This window comes from Periplaneta americana, chromosome 1 (assembly GCF_040183065.1).
Source record: "Periplaneta americana isolate PAMFEO1 chromosome 1, P.americana_PAMFEO1_priV1, whole genome shotgun sequence".
NCBI lineage: Eukaryota > Metazoa > Arthropoda > Insecta > Blattodea > Blattidae > Periplaneta > Periplaneta americana.
The window spans coordinates 86,522,985-86,539,507 of record NC_091117.1 but is presented as its reverse complement, the minus strand read 5'-3'; the positions used below and the strand labels follow the sequence as shown (position 1 = coordinate 86,539,507).

Genomic DNA, 16,523 nt, shown 5'->3' with positions numbered 1-16,523 from the left:
CGTGCAGCAGCACCAAGCACAGGGATTATATTGAAGGAGAGGGTAGGAGGACTATGTCTTACGTCGATGTAGACTTTGTTACTCTGATAGTAAAAAATTAGAGGAGGGAAAACGATTGTGAATAAATAAATACTCAGATCTAAATATCTATGTCATTTTTTAAGTTCAAGGGGGGGGGGAGGTTTCAAACCCGGTAACCCCCCTCCCTCTTGCGTTCGCCTCTGCATAGTAAAAACATTTGCTGGACATTTTATTGAATGAACAAAATGAACAATAATGTACGTGCTTCGTCGCCAACATCATTATTGTTATTGAAGAGACATCTGGCGGAAAAGGGTGGAAACATGTTGATCCTCTCTCATGATGAATGGTAATAAGAGGTGTTTGCCAAAGGAGAAAATATTCTTTGTCTTTTATGCTCAAAAACATCAATGGGTGTCCACAAAGGCAATTCACAAAGATATTAAGTGACCAATCACGTTCGCGAACCGGTAGTGCTTCGAAACTTCCTTTCAACGCCGAGAGATGGGGCTGTGATTTCGTGAAATGCACAAATCTGACTTCGTTTTAAATATGACCATGCATGCCTTACGAAAGTTTGAGCGACCTTCGTCTCCCTGTTAAGCTGACATGAATAAATTCAAGGGAAAAATTCCGGAGCCGGTATCGAACTAGAGACCTTTGGCTGAGCGCGCCAACGCTCTACCGACTCAGTTATCCAAGAACTCCACCAAACTTCGATTCAGTTATTCCCGTCAGTTTTACAGGGAGCTATTCCTGAAAAGTCAGATTTGTATGATGCACGTCACTGTTCGTAAACAGAAAACCGCAATTTAAGTCACACAGAAAAAGTGTACACTCAATGCTGGGTCTTTGACATCTTGTCAACCCACTTCAGGTATGAGATATAAAAGGGAATAATTGAGCCGAAGTCTGGTAGCTCGGTCGGTAGAGTGTTGGCGCGTTCAGCCAAAGGTCCTGGAACAATTTTTTCCTTGATATTATTCAGTAAACGCCCATTTGTGGATTATGAAATAGCAGTCAGATTGATTTGTAAATTCGGCGACAGTCACGTCGACAGAATACTACCACCGAAACAAATTGTAAATGTACAGTTTCCTTAGAAAAGGATGAGACGATTGAGTATTCCTAAGTCTCGGATGTAAGACACTGCGCATGATCGGAGACCAGAGCACTGATACACAAGATAACGAATATTGAGTTACTTAAATTCAGGCTATTTGGTTTGTTACTAGCATCGTTCCGAAATTCACTTCAAAAACTGCAAAAAATATGATAATATTACGTAAATAAAAGATAAATATATACATAAATCCAGTAGTTAAATCGACAATGGACCTTCATGACTAGATCGACACTCCGCATAGAAAGGAAAGCTTTCATGTCGTTTCAATAGCTCAGACGCTAAGACTTCTGCGTGTTGTGTAGAAGAGTGCGAGTTCGATTCCTAGTATACACAACTTTTTTTTTTGTCTAAATAACTTTGAAATAGCTAAATAACGTTCAAATAGAGTTTTAAAAAGTCCTCAGATTAAGTGTTAATGATCACAGACAATACAAAATTACAAGTTATAATATTATAAACGTTAATCTAATGAATGCATTTATACATACACACACATACAATGTAAATGCATATCTATTAAAAACTAACAATTAAAATGAAATTAAAAAATATTCCTAAGCCACACAGACACACTTTTATAAAGGTTTAGAGTCCTTAGGCTATATCATTTGTTGAGTAATTATTACATTATTTTATTAGTAGCTTTCCCATATGTGTAAGAAATGCACTCGCACAAAAACAATTTTTTTGTTAAAAGTGTGGCTTTGGATTATTTCATTCCCACCCCTTCAGTTGATTTGAACTATTTTATCTACGTGTTTGCAATAGTGTTTATTTTAATGTGCATTCAATTTTATTCATGTTATGATTGAATGAAAAACACTTTTGCAGTTATTGACTAATCACATATATTAATATTAATTATTAAATGCATCTGTTAAGTTACCAATTGCAGTATCTTTTGCAAAATCTTGAATGTTTTAATTTGTCAATAATATTTCTGTACTATATGCTATAAGACGTTGAAAGAATTTGCAATAGAATTGGGATCCTCTACTTTAAAAATCACTGGTTTTAATGAACAAATATTTTCTTTCTTAGGATATCTACAAGTTTAACTTTAATAATATTCTGAATAGCTTTAATTGCATTATCTGAATTGTGTACTTTTCTATTCAAATGTATTCTATTTCCCTCTTTCATAATTTTTGATAAATTACACTGTACTTCTTGTAGTATTTAAGAACATGAGGATCATTACATTGCTACTCATTACATATAGATTCTTCTTTTTAATACATGAGGTTTTTAAGTCCCTGCGTTATCTACATGTTTTTACTTTTGAATTTTTTTACAACATTGAGTGGAGAACATCCACTGAAGTGATTCTGAAATTAAGCGAAAAATACAATACATTTATCAGTAGTACCAGTATCATATACGTTTTCCCAAGATTCATTTTATAGACTAAATGTAAATAATCACTAGATAGACTACAGCATTTACGACCCTTTTTTAGTTTTTAAATTAATATTTTGAAATTGTTCAGTGACATTGGAAACACTTAGGATTTGTTTATCATGTTCAGACAAACCATTGATTATAGGTTCTGCCGAATAGTAATTCAGTCTAATTCTGTGTACAAAACTTTTATCAATGGCTGTGCTACTTTAGCTTGTATGCAGGTGGGAAAATGACTCTACGACTAAGGTTTCCAGTTTCAAGTAATGAATTTAATTTACTTTTACGGAAAAGTTCCGAGAGATAGTCTATGTTTATGTCACTCCAGATCACAAATTCCATATGAGATTTATAAAGTCTTTTCTGTACAAATTCAATGTTGGCTATAAATATTAATAAATAATGTAAGAAATATGAATGTAGTTAAAAGTCTGATTTACATTATAAAAAGCAAGAAGTTATATTCCTCGGCAAGATTCGAACTTTCGATGTTTGGTTTTGTCGTCCAACGCATAAGCACGGACCTATTAAATGTTAATAACCTACAATTTAGCTGTAGCAATGTGGTGTCATAACTTGGGATTTGTTTACTTAATGTAATTAGATTTAATTTGATTAGTTTCGCAACAATTGGACTTCCTGTTATATCCTGTTATTTAAATATTTAATTTAGGGTTGATTTATTAACTCTTACTGTGCAAGATGCCCCTTATTTCAATAATTCTATATCGCGTTAAATAGTCATGTCTACACTAAAGTATTATCGTCATCCCTCATTTCTCATCGCAATGGCGAACCGACGTGACATGAGACAGCGAGTTATAGCTCTAGTTGAGGCTGGATATGGGGCTAGATCTGCTGGACGTTTGGTCGGTGTTCCTGGAAGTACAGCCGCGAGGGGGTTCATCGTTACCAAAATTCAGGGGAGGTCGAAAATCGACCTATTCCTGGGCGTCCGCGGATTTCTTCATTGGAAGAGGATGCTCTCTTATTCGAGACAGTTCGACTGGACCCCTTTCGGACTGCTAACGAAATAAGAGCAGCATCTAATTTTCCCGGTTCTTCACAGACTGTGATCAGTAGGTTGAGGAACCGCGGTATTAGGAGCCGGAGGGCTGCGCAAATGGAAATATTGGGGGAAGCACAAGCTGTCAACCGTCTTGCCTTCGCTACCAATCGAGTGGATTTCGATTGGAGAAATGTAATTTTCTCCGAGGAAACAACCATCTCGAGTGATTACGAAGGTCCTGTCCGTGTCTATCGTGAGGATGGTCTCCGACATGATCAGCGCTATGTGCACCGACGTGAAAGATCGGGGCGCTTTAGCACATCGTGTTGGGAGTGGATGTCTTACGTTGGACCTGGCGTTATAGAACGCATCGATGGCCGGTTTAATGCGGGAACTTACGAGCACATTCTGGAAAATATATTCCTTCCTTCCGTCCGAGAACGTTTTTCCGAAGGAACATTGCTGTTCCAGCAGGGTAACCATCCCGTGCACTATACCGCAAGCATTCAAAGATGGTTTCAAAGGAGACCCGAGATCGAAATCATTAATTGGCCTCCGAAGTCACCTGATTTGAATGTCATCGAAAATTTATGGGCGGAATTTATAAAGAGAAGAATAGCCACCTATGCCCACCGACGCCCTCGAAATCGAGACGAATTGTGGGATCACGTTGTTGACACCTGGGAAGATCTCGCCGGGGATCAGAACTTATTCCACAATCTCGTGACATTCATGCCGGATCGACTTAGAGCTGTAATAGAAGCTGATGGTATGTGGACAAGGTTTTAAGTTAACAGGTCTCTTTTAGTTTTTTATGATTTTTGTTTGAGGAAGAATAGTTTTAACTTCCAAGTAAGATCTATTTTTTTTGACGAGGTTCAGCCCACTTGTAAGACCCAAAAATTGGACATAAATTATTCCATATTTTTCAACAAATTAGATAGACGAGGAACTTTGAACAAATTAATTACAACTCAATAAAAAAAAAGTTTCACCTGGGATTGAACACGAGACGTGTCGGTTATACGAAGGAACCGTCACGCTACTATATGAGCTACCGAGATAAGATAGTGACAGCAGCAGTCCAGAATGTAGATCCGATAGCAGGCATTTGTCATTCGGTACAGAGAAGCAGTGATATTTTGTTACCCAAGCTAAGTTGTGAAATCGTGGCCTTAAATGGCTGTCTTCTTCGTGATCCTTATTCTGGTCCTTGTGGTCCTTGTAACAATTCTTGTTCTATTTTTCATGGTACTTATCGTTACGTCGATATCGATTGAACAGCGCTGTAGAACTTTAACTTCCGACGACCAAGAATAGTCTCATTCTTTTTAAGGGTAACTGTACGTAGATTTTATGGAAAGTGATGTTCTGTCGATCTTCTAAACGTACCATGAATCTACATCCATCGTAACGATCCAACGATTGATGATGGTTCATTAAATGAGACTTTAATTATGATGGAATTTAAACTCGACTTACTAAAATATTTAGGCTCTAATTCAATTTTTTTAAACATTACAAAATAATTCCAAATTAATTGTTTTTTCTCTTCTAGAATATCTTGTGTCGATAAACTGTATATGAAAATCGCACAAATTTTCCATTTTGCATTTCTTTATTCTACATCAAGCAATCATTCCATGAACATTTGCATGCATATCTTTTGTAAAGCTTAGAGAAAGGGCTTCCTTCAATGATCTTCAGTACATATCCTGCCTGAATGCGTCAGAAAGTTTTGTTACAGGCTGTCTGTAGCAGTACATTGTCTTCTTCATTTTTGAATTCCTGACTTTACTTTAATTTGTGCTCAAGTAATTTAACTAAATCGTTTACGACTTAAATCTCAAGCTTCATAAAAAGCTTCAGAATAATGTCATAATTTTCTTTACAGCGCCACTATCTTTAATGATGTAAGTTAGGGAACGTACCGCGAATAATAATTTACATACAACTGTTTGTACAAAAGAAAGAATCGGTGTCAGGATTATGACATATTTTCTATACGTTTTTTCAACAATTCTGTTCCTTCAGAAATATGGTGAAATACTCTAAAGTCTATTTTAGTTACTTTATAATTTCGTATATTTAGTTTATACCTCGTAGAAGAATATGGTAAACCTAAATTGCACTGACATCATTCGATTTCGGTCGCTATGGGATTGATGACGTTATATCGACAATCTCAACAAAGTGAACGTGTCCATTCCTATACTCAAGAGAGGGTTGTCATATGCGTGTATCTAAGCAACTTGGAAGAGTGTAAAATAATTCGTGAGGGGGGGGGGGATTGCAATAAAGGTATTAAAAAATTATTTTGTTCAGTTGTGATTTGAATAATATTTACGTGATATTCTCATGTTCTCATATACAGGGTGATTCATAAATACTTGTAAAAACTTTGTGGGTATAATGTAGAGGTAAAATTAAAACTAAAATGATCTATACAACTTTTCCCAAAAATCCTTACTTTCAGAGTTATGATGCAAAATGTCCTATCTTGCTAGGTATCAAAAACATGGACCAGTAAAGCCTTCGGATGTGTAATGCTCGCCTACATAGCGACTGTGTTAGATGTTTGTTATTCGTAGACCCCTATTCGTAGGTATGTACTGATTTTAGAATTTTACAGACCCCGTTCAACTTGTTCCGAACTGTTTCATAGCTATTTTGATGTCACTGCAGTAGTATGCTACGTTCAGAATTTGAGTGGCATAAACGAGCGCCTTCAGACGACCCCAAAGATAGAAGTCAGGTGATCTGGCTGGCCAAGCAATTGGTGTTGCACGATCTATCTTACCGTACACAACTGAAGCCTACTGAACTAACGACAAAATGAATGTGTACCTATGGGACGTGGTGACTGTAGGAACTGCAACAGTGCCATACAACTAAACATACCTAAGTACAGTAAACAAAGCCCTATCAGGTCGGAATCAACTGTAGTGGGGTGTACGAATAAGAAACATCCACCGCAGTCGCTATGTATGCGAACGTGAGACAGCCGAAGGCTTTACTGGCCCTTGTTTTTGATGCCTGGCAAGATATGGCACTATGCATCATAACTCTGAAAGTAAGGATTTGCGGGAAAAGTTGTATAGAATATTTTAGTTTTATTTTTAACTCTACATTACACCCACAAAGTTTTTTACAGGTATTTATGAATCACGCTTTATAATATATCAGTGAAATATTAATTGCTTGTGGCACAAGAACAACTCTAATATATTTGTTATCATAACTGTACCTTGACTGTTATCCATAACATTTCATTCTGTTCATTAAACACACTTAATTCTTGCAGCCAATTATTTTTGCTTATAATAATTACAATATCCTCATTCTATTGAACGAGTTGGCTCATTGAGACTCGCATTCGGGAGGTCCCGGACTCAAACCCCGTGACAGGCCAATCTGACTGGGTTTTTTCATGGTTTCCCTCAGTGACAAAGGCAAATGCTGCATTATAAATTTACTTACCATATCATCTTCGCCTCAATCACCAATATCATAAACATTAATCTTCTTTCTGCCTGAAATCAAATTTCGCTGTAAATGAGAATTCCTTAATTTTCTCGATTCTTGGAGGTTTTTTAAGGACAGAAACACAATGTCGGAGAAAATTGACTGCAGCAGCATTCAACGGTTTGAACGTTAAAAGCTGGATGTAAAATTCCTCACTTTGTTATCACAGACGAAGGTTGAATGAAATAAAGTTCTTTACTGATTGTAAATTGGTTGAGGTTTCAAGGATACAATACCGATAACTTCGCACGCCTATATAAAACTAACATAACAGAGCTGCGCGTAGTGTGAAGTACCTTTTAATGTGCATCCGCTAGCGTTACATCATGCTAATCTAGAATATGTGGAGTTAATAACGATAATTTCATAATGTAGATATATCCGGTTGGAAGTCTGAGCTGCGGTCTAGGTAGAAAATAAAGTAAGTGGTCTGTGTTGTTGGACGTGTTTTTGTTGTGTGTTGTATCAAACTTCTCAAATGTTAAGGCAGCCTCATTGTTTGTGATTGTCTAATGTTGGTTCAAAAACTTCACAAAAATGAAGACGAACGGACCAAAAAACTCAATCCATAAATTAGAAGGTGGTGATCATGATTACAATAGCAATTTTACAGTCATAACCAGAGCTAGGAAGTTCGTACCAAAACAGTAGATTTCAGTTGATTACAGCGAGGAGTATAGATGTCACCCGCGCCTCGTCCTGCTGCCGCTCGCTACAGACGGTACACAGTATGTTCACATAAACATCGCATAGTGACATTCTATGGAGCTGTGTAGAGTCGTGAATAGTTTGAATAATATTGTTAATTTATATTAATATTTTAGGTTCTGAAGAAAGTGATTTATTCCGTTATTATTGTATTATTTATGTAATGTGAATATAATGCATGATTTCAAAAAAGTAAATTCATTTGTTATTAAATGATTATGCAAACAGGAGTGTGTAACACGTATATTTTTTCCCGATTAAGGCTGGTTCACAATAAACCGGGAACGGAAACGACAACGAGAACGAGAACGGAAATAATGTTACAATAAATGTATTTAAATGTGAGCATTCACAACAGTTATAATTCGTTGACGTCTCGTGCTGCTATGCATTCGGTTGCGTTACAGTCCAAGTTTAACATCGGAATTACGATACGAACTTCTTAGCTGTCATTACAATAGAAACGAACAATTTTCTTGAAAATAATTATGGGTTTAATATTATGTGCCACATATGAGATACACTATTAGATTCACAAAGTAAAAGGCGCATCCAGAAAGTAAGTTTCCCTATTTAAAAAAAAAGAACACACACTTTCAGGAAAACATTTATTTAAACAGGTACAGCAATGTTTCAGCTATTTTTCAACATAGCCACCATCAGAATTGAGACACTTGTATCGTGGGATCAACTTTTGTATCCCTCTGTCGTAGAACTCTGCCGCCTGTGAATGGAACCAGCGTGTGGCAGACGTCTTCAGCTCTTCGTCGTTGCCAAAACGCTCACCGGAGGACAGGAATTTCTTGAGGTGCAATAAAACGTGAAAATCGCTGGGAGCAAGATCAGGACTGTAGGGTGGGTGATCAAGCAACTCCTAGCCAAATTCCGTCAAAACAGCTGCTGTGCGCCGAGCCGTATGTGGACGAGCATTGTCATGGAGGAGCACAACACCTGCAGTAAGCATTTCACGCCTCTTGTTTTGAATGGCACGTCGCAATTTTCGCAGTGTTTCGCAGTAACGGTCAGCGTTCACTGTTTCACCTCTTGGAAGGAAGTCAATGAGCAGAATGCCCTTCCTGTCCCAGAACACCGTGCACATCACTTTCCGTACCGACAGAGTCTGTTTGAATTTCGTCCTGACCGGATATCCATTATGCCGCCAATGCATTCACTACTGCTTGATTTCCGGGGTGAAGTGAGAAATCCAAGTCTCATCGCCCGTGACGATACTGTCGAGGAACTCGTCGCCGTCATCGTGATACCGTTGCAGAAATGTCAGTGCTGCTCCTAAACGTTGCATTTTGTGTTCGGATGTCAGGTTTTTCGGCACCCACCTGGCACACACTTTTTTGAACAGCCGGTGCTTAGTGACAATCTCATGCAACAAGGATCGCGATATCTGCGGAAAATGGCTGCTCAGCTCCGTAATCGTGAAGCGACGGTTCTCCATGATGCATTGCCGCACCACGATCATCATTGATGAGGGACGGTCGCCCACTGCGCTCTTCATCATGGACACTTTGACGACCTTCGGAAAACTGCCTACACCAGCGACGCACCATCTGCTTACTCATGATGTTCGGCCCATAGACCTGACAGAGCTGCCGATGAATTTCAATTGGCGCAATGCTTTGTGCATTAAAGAACTTTATCACCGACCGAACCTCCCCAGGCGGGAGAAGGAATAAGAGCTTCCATTTCGGACCACTGCTGCCATGCTACTGGCACCAGGAGGGACCTGTCCGGCTGGCATATGATTGATACGTCATAGATCTGTTACGCATGCGCAATTGACACGGCTAATTACGTTTACTTTCAAGGGGAAAAAATCGGGAAACTTACTTTCTGGATGCGCCTTGTAGTTGTTCACCTGCTGGTAGTAAGATATACTGTATCATATTTCAGATTTGCTCCAGTAACGTCTTGTAACGTAGAACGAATATTTTCAGAATACAAATGTTTTTTTCTCTCTCTGAAGATAAAAGGAGTATTTCTCTTGATGAAATGAAAATGTTCATTGTTAATTTGTTGTAAAGTTATTAGAATCATAATTGTATACTTTGTACGTTATTTTTATATGTATGGGTAAATTAATTTAGATTGAAATTTACGAAGTTTATAATTACAAATTATTGTGTTTTTTTTTACATTATCTTCTTATTCTAAGGCGTGGACGTTTGGAGCACATGTTTGGTTACCACTCGGCTGTACATGTTTGTCGTTCTGGTTCACTGACACCGAGAGATGCTCCATTACTTTTCACTCGGTAGAGATACAGTCCAAGCTCACACAACTTAACAGTTTTGATACCAACTTTCTATAATCCCGTCGCTCTTATTTCCTACAGTCAATCACGTTGTTGGTCGGCTACATTTAAACGTGTGCGTCTTGTCATTCGCTGCTGACGTTATGCACTTTCTAAGGCTCGATAAATACTTAATATAATCGCCCGCCATTTTGGCTCTTTCGTTGGCGTTCGCAGAAAGCACACGAGGATGTTATTTGTCGCTCAATTATTTGCTCAATTACAGTGCGTTTGATTTATTATCATAGGAGCTACGGCATGATAATGTTTAACGGTGCGACAATTAGATTCCTCGTCTGGTAGCTCGGCAACGAAAGAACAAAAATGGCAAACGATACTACCTACCTAGACTTTATAGAGCCTTCACTTCCTAAGGCGTAAGCAAAGAGGAGTCACGCCGGAAATAACAGCTACGCGACTATAGCTCTAGTTATAACCATTTGCTACTTATGATATGACATTACAGGGTGGGATCGAACCATCCTTTACATACTGCAGTTTGAGTAGGTCTCTTGTATACCTCTGCGGTGTGAGTTGCGTACAAAGATTAAATATGAGAGTTATTTTTTGTTGCAAATTAAGGAAAGGTTATTTTAACAGCGAATATATTTGAACAATAGCTGCGGTTGCTTTGTCAGTGACATACTTACTTTGATGCCTCCATGTTATTTACGATTGAAAATGTATTATGCTGGCCTAGGAGCGAGTGGGGTTGCTTACTTCAATGTAAAGTGAGAATCACGTAAGAGTAGTTGCTAAAAGGCTAATTTGGACGTCACTTCAGTGTTGCCAACTAATACCAGATATCACCAAAGAGGATAAAATCACAATGCCATGTAACCTGCTATAATAATAATAATAATAATAATAATAATAATAATAATAATAATAATAATAATAATAATAATAATAATAATAATAATAACAGTAATAATAATATAGTATTAACAATAACGAGTTCACACCTGTCGAGTAACGGTTAGCGCGTCTGGCCGCGAAACCAGATGGCCCGGGTTCGATTCCCGGTCGGTGAGTTTTTTTTCCGGAGTTTTGTCTCAACCCAATATGAGCAAATTCTGGGTAACTATTGGTGCTGGACCCCGGACTCATTTCACCGGCATTATCACCTTCATCTCATTCGGACGCTAGATAACCTAGATGTTTTAATAAAGCGTCGTAAAATAACCTACAGTACTAAAAAAAGAAATAACGAGGTCTTGCTTATTTACTTATTTACGACATGTCATCTGTATGTTGGAAGGTTCAATGATTTGCGAAAGAATATACAGTAGTTTCCTTCTGGACCTCTAGCACATTATGTTGGTAATTAGTAGATTAGTATGATCTAACAATAACATGTATTTTGTCTGACAACATGAAATTCATTGCTTTGACTAAGCATTTTACAATTAGTTTCCTCCTAATTGTTATTTACGACCACCGATTATGACGGGCGCTCTTATCACTATATTTCGAAGTCCCTGACATGAAGTTGTGCAATGTGTAAAATTCAGGGTCTTTATCCTTAATCCATAACCTAAGGCCAGCCAGAGCTCGCATCTCGTTTCTTGAGCGCAATCACGTGTCTTGTTTCTCCACCTGATCCGCAGCTGTTACATGAGTCAAGAGGAGAAGGAAGGGTTACAAAAGGCGCTTCTCCTGGTGTCCATTCAGTCTTGCACAGTACCGCGGCGAGAGAGAGAGGGCTAGGACTTGGCAGTTGCAACCCTGCTGCAGACTACTGCGATAGAGGTAAGCCGTTAGCACAGGTGTTTGCACCGGCTTATGCAGTCAGCGTCTCGCTATGTTGTTTGAGTGTTAACGCAACGTACCTAAATACTAAGTGTGTAGAATGTTTACGACTTGATTAAATTTAATTAGTACAGGTGTACTGTCGGGAATAGTTTGGTTCGTTGTTTACGAATGCCTTGCAATTTTCAATTCGTGTCCACAGTACTGAAGTGTGAAAGAAAACTACACAACTTCTCCAAATTTTAAACTTGGTAAAATTATGTTTTTTTTTTTTTTTTTTAATATCTTCAATATGTTTTTTTTAATTCTCGCTTCTCATTATAGTCGTTACTTTTGTTAGTTACTTTCGCTCGTTACTTTTGCTGGTTTATTACGTTACTATTGTTAGTTTGTTAGGCTTTGTTTTATTCGTCTTCTTGTTATATTTGTCCGTTTCTTAAATTTGTCGGTTTGTTTAATTCTCGACTTCTTAAATTCATATGTTTTGTTTGTGTAGGCCTACTTGTTATATTTGTCGGGCCCTTAAATTTGTCGGTTTCTCAGATTCGTCGGTTTCTTAAATTCGGTGAGTTGTTAAATGTATCTGTTTTGTTAAATTTATTTGTTTTGTTGTATTCGACGGTTTCTTAAATTTATCGGTTTGTTATACTAATATATTTTGTTGCATTTGCCTATTTCTTATATTTGTCGGGTTCTCAAATTCATCGGTTTTGTTGTATTTGATTGCTTATTATATTCGTCAGCTTGTTATATTTTCTACTTTCATGTCTTTTTGTTAATTTGTTTTTTCTTTTTCAATTTCATTTCTTACTTCGTCAGTTTTAACGTCTTCTATGTACGTAAAGAACCCCCATCTGTGGAATAGCGGTTAGCGCGTCTGGCCGTGAAACCAGGTGGCCTGGGTTCGATTCCTGGTCGGGGCAAGTTACCTGGTTGAGGTTTTTTCCGGGGTTTCCCTCAACCCAATATGAGCAAATGCTGGGTAACTTTCGGTGCTGGACCCCGGACTCATTTCACCGGCATTATCACTTTCACTTCATTCAAACGCTAAATAACTTAAGATGTTGATAAAGCGCCATAAAATGATCTACTAAAATAAATAAAATCTATGTAAAGATTTTTTTTTGATCTTACAGAATACATCTATATTGTCTTCTATTTAGTTTCGTTTGTCAAGTATGCAAATTTATTGGTACTGATGTCTTTAATTGCTTAATATGAATCATTTAATTCACTTATATTCGTTGGTCTATAAATATTTCTAGTCTGTTACTTTGTTTTCCTTATTTTGACTTGTTAGTTCCATTGCCTTGATACTTTCATTAGGTTCTTAGTTACACAAATTTGATACTTCCACTATATTGTTATATTCATTACATTAATTTTTAACTCTCTTCATTTCATTCATAAATTACAAGTTACAGCTCCATTAGCTTTGTAAAAATACTGTATTTAGTTAATTGAATTGTTATTTTTTACTTTCACTAATTACTACTTAGTTTTGTTGTTCTGGTACTTCATATAATTCCGTTAGTTTGGTCCATTTCTTTTTTTTTTTTTTTTTCTTTTCCGTTATTTAGCTATAACTTACTCAGTCTTTCAGCTACTGAAACATAAACCTTAAAATATTTGAAACATGGGTTCTGTATTTGAGTTTCGTTATGTTCATATTGGCTAACATTGAGTTCTTGCATGCTATGGACAGAGGATCGTGAGTTCCGGCTGAGGGCGATAAAAATAAACTTACAATTCGCATGGTTTTTTCGAAAGGGAAGTAAAGTTAGGAGTTCCGTGTCGTAGATTATCGACATTCAAAATAACGTTATCTCTGATAGAAAGTTCCAGTTAAAATGTTCCCATGTGAAACAGGCCCATGCAAGTGGCAGTGTGCTTGTGGGTTTACCCAACTTTCCGCTCGTAACATAACATTGGCTAAAATGGAGACCCGGAATCGTTTCAAACTCAAGTCATTGCGTGTGACAAAATTTTAAGCATTTCGTAATAATGACTGTCAAGCTTTGAGTTCTTTGTTACACCCTGTTGTGAAGCAACACTCGACATGTGCTCAGCATGTCAAGAGACACTCCTGACCTCTATGAAAGTAAATAAGCTCTGAGCGTCCTGCTCGAATCCGGATCTGCTCGATTTGTCTCGATTCGTGGTCAGAAGTTTTACCACACTTGCCTCAGTCCAGGACCATAAAATAGCTATGCATTTGCAAGTTTTCTGCATGTTTTAACATAAATAGAAAGAAATTTCCTGTATACATTTTAAAGGGACGTCCGGGTATCTTAGTTGGTAGAGATCCCGGATTTGATCCCGTGTGGGTTTTCTCGTTTTCTGACTTACAGAACGGCCCCGAGATTCACTCAGTCTCCTACAAAATTAAGTATCGGGTCTTTCCCCGGGGATAGAAAAGCGGCAGGAATGTGATGTCGACCACACCACCTCATTTTAGTGCTTGAGGTCAAGAAAGCATGGAATCCACCGCTATGCAATAATGGTTTGCATGTTTGCCCGTGAAATGAGAGGGTCCAGGTTCAAATCCAGGTTGGGGGTTTTACCTAAGGCTACCTGATTGAAGATTTTTTCCGTGGTTTTCCCTCAATCCACTAAGCGTAAATGCTGGGTAACTTTCGGCGCTGAAGTTTGGATTCATTTCTCTGGTATTATCACCTTCATTTCACTCAGACGCTAGATAATCATAGCAGTTGATAAAGCATAGTGAAATAAACCAATTTAAAAAAAAAGAAAGCATGGGGTTCTACGTTCATGCCCCCCCCCCCCAGTTGTCTTCATGCCATCTATAGGAAATATATATGAAGGGTTCAGAGCCATAGTGGGCCAAGCGCCATTTATTAAAAACGGAGAAAGCAAGGGTTAAAGTTAAGTGAATACCATAGTTTATTGAAGATTGACATATCATTTAGTTTGAATGTGCATACTTTATATTACTTGCTATATGTTTCCAATGAATTATGGTAATAACTTCATTTTAACCCTTGTTTTCTACGGTTTTAGTAAATGGTGCTTGGCCCACTATGGTTCTGAACCCTTCATATTTTGTACGGAGGAGGGACCCGAAGGGCTTGCACTGCAGCCTGAGGCTTATTGTGCTTACCACTCCTATTCAGTGAATGATTGGGTAGCCGAACGGCTGCGCTCTTGTACAAGTACAGCATGCCGCACCGTGAACTTAACCCGGACTGTTGTAAGGATGATGATGATGATGATGATGATGATGATATGTGAATTAATGATGAAATGAGTTCGAGGTCCAACGCCGAGGGTCGCCCTGGGTGGCAAAGCAAATTTAATTGCATTATTATTTTCAATTTCTTATGTCGTCGCTCCAATCTCTCGCCTCAATTTCAACATTGCAACCAATAAGCTGCTTCCATTATTAAATGACATCTACTTGTCTAATCCACGTGGACTAAAACCGAGGTTGCAATGTATTGTGCTGAGGACGAACATTAAGGTATGTGATTAAAAATTATTATTAAGAGTTAAGAATGTCAACGTACTCGTATATGAGATAATAATAATAATAATAATAATAATAATAATAATAATAATAATAATAGTCATTTAACAATATAACAAACTAGTGCTTATTCTTATCGAGGAAGTAGACGTGACAACGTGACGCTTAGAGCAACAATCGGTCGGCAAAATTATGTTTTAAAAGAACACCGCACGTTATTGTATGATGCCGACATGTTAACCATGAGAGCGCGACTATAATATAGGCCTAGCGCTGGACTTCTGTACCCGAGGTTGCGAGTTCGATTCCGGCCCAGGTCGATGGCAGCCTCAAGTCGCTAGATATAGTGGCTTGTGGGACAAAATTCCGGCACATCGGCGACGCTGATACAACCTCGGCAGTTGCGAGCGTCGTTAAATAAACCATTTTTTCCCCCAACACTGAGTTACCCAGCAATTTTGCTTCAATTGGTTGTGGGAAAACACCGAAAAAACACCAACCATGTAACTTGTTCCAACCAGAATTTGAACCCGGACCCTCTCGTTTCATGGACAGACGCGCTAACCATTATTTCACAGCGGTAGACATATTTACCTTTATATTTCAGAGGAGGCCAGATAATATCTTGAAATTTTTTGTGAGATAGGTGACATAACCAAGCAATTTAATTTTAATACAAGATATTTCAGTTAAAACCTGTCGGCAGGTTACGTGACTTTTAAACAATTGTAGAACAAAGAGTTTGTAGCCAACAGTGGCACAGCCTGAAAAGATCTTAAAACTAAACTTAATATAAATTCCAGACCAAGGACAAGCACAGAAACAATTTCCTTTAAGAAAAGGGAATCGAACCCAGTACCTTATGGACTGTAGCCAGAAGCTCTAACGACTAGGCCATGAAGCTGGTCAAACTGAAACAGAACTTAGATTCCTAACTAAAACACAGAGGAAACCATTTGGTGCAGAATCCGCATGGCTAATATTCAGTATAATATATTATGCTTTCTCAACAACAGTGCAGTTATCCACAGGCTCAGTGTGTCATCATAACATGCCAGTACCTTAAAAAAAAAAATAATAAAATAAAAACATTTTGAGTTTATGTTTCACACCACATATCGCTTATTATGCTGCTGCATAAACATGAAATGTTATAATTTATATACTAACTTTTAAGTCGGACTTTTAA

At 37.8% G+C, this 16,523-nt stretch overlaps 1 protein-coding gene across 2 annotated transcripts in view; it reads left to right on the top strand.

The window, feature by feature from the left end:
* Nucleotides 1–16,523, top strand: part of LOC138697945 (alkaline phosphatase 4-like) — a 120,956-nt gene that overhangs the window by 42,662 nt on the left and 61,771 nt on the right. Inside the window, exon 1 of one of the 2 annotated variants that reach the window (XM_069823563.1) lies at nucleotides 11,692–11,847. The exons of the other annotated variant lie outside the window; for it this stretch is intronic. The gene's annotated coding sequence lies outside the window, so the exon portion shown is untranslated. Of the gene's footprint in view, nucleotides 1–11,691; nucleotides 11,848–16,523 lie in introns of those variants that run through there. 2 annotated transcript variants of the gene reach the window in all.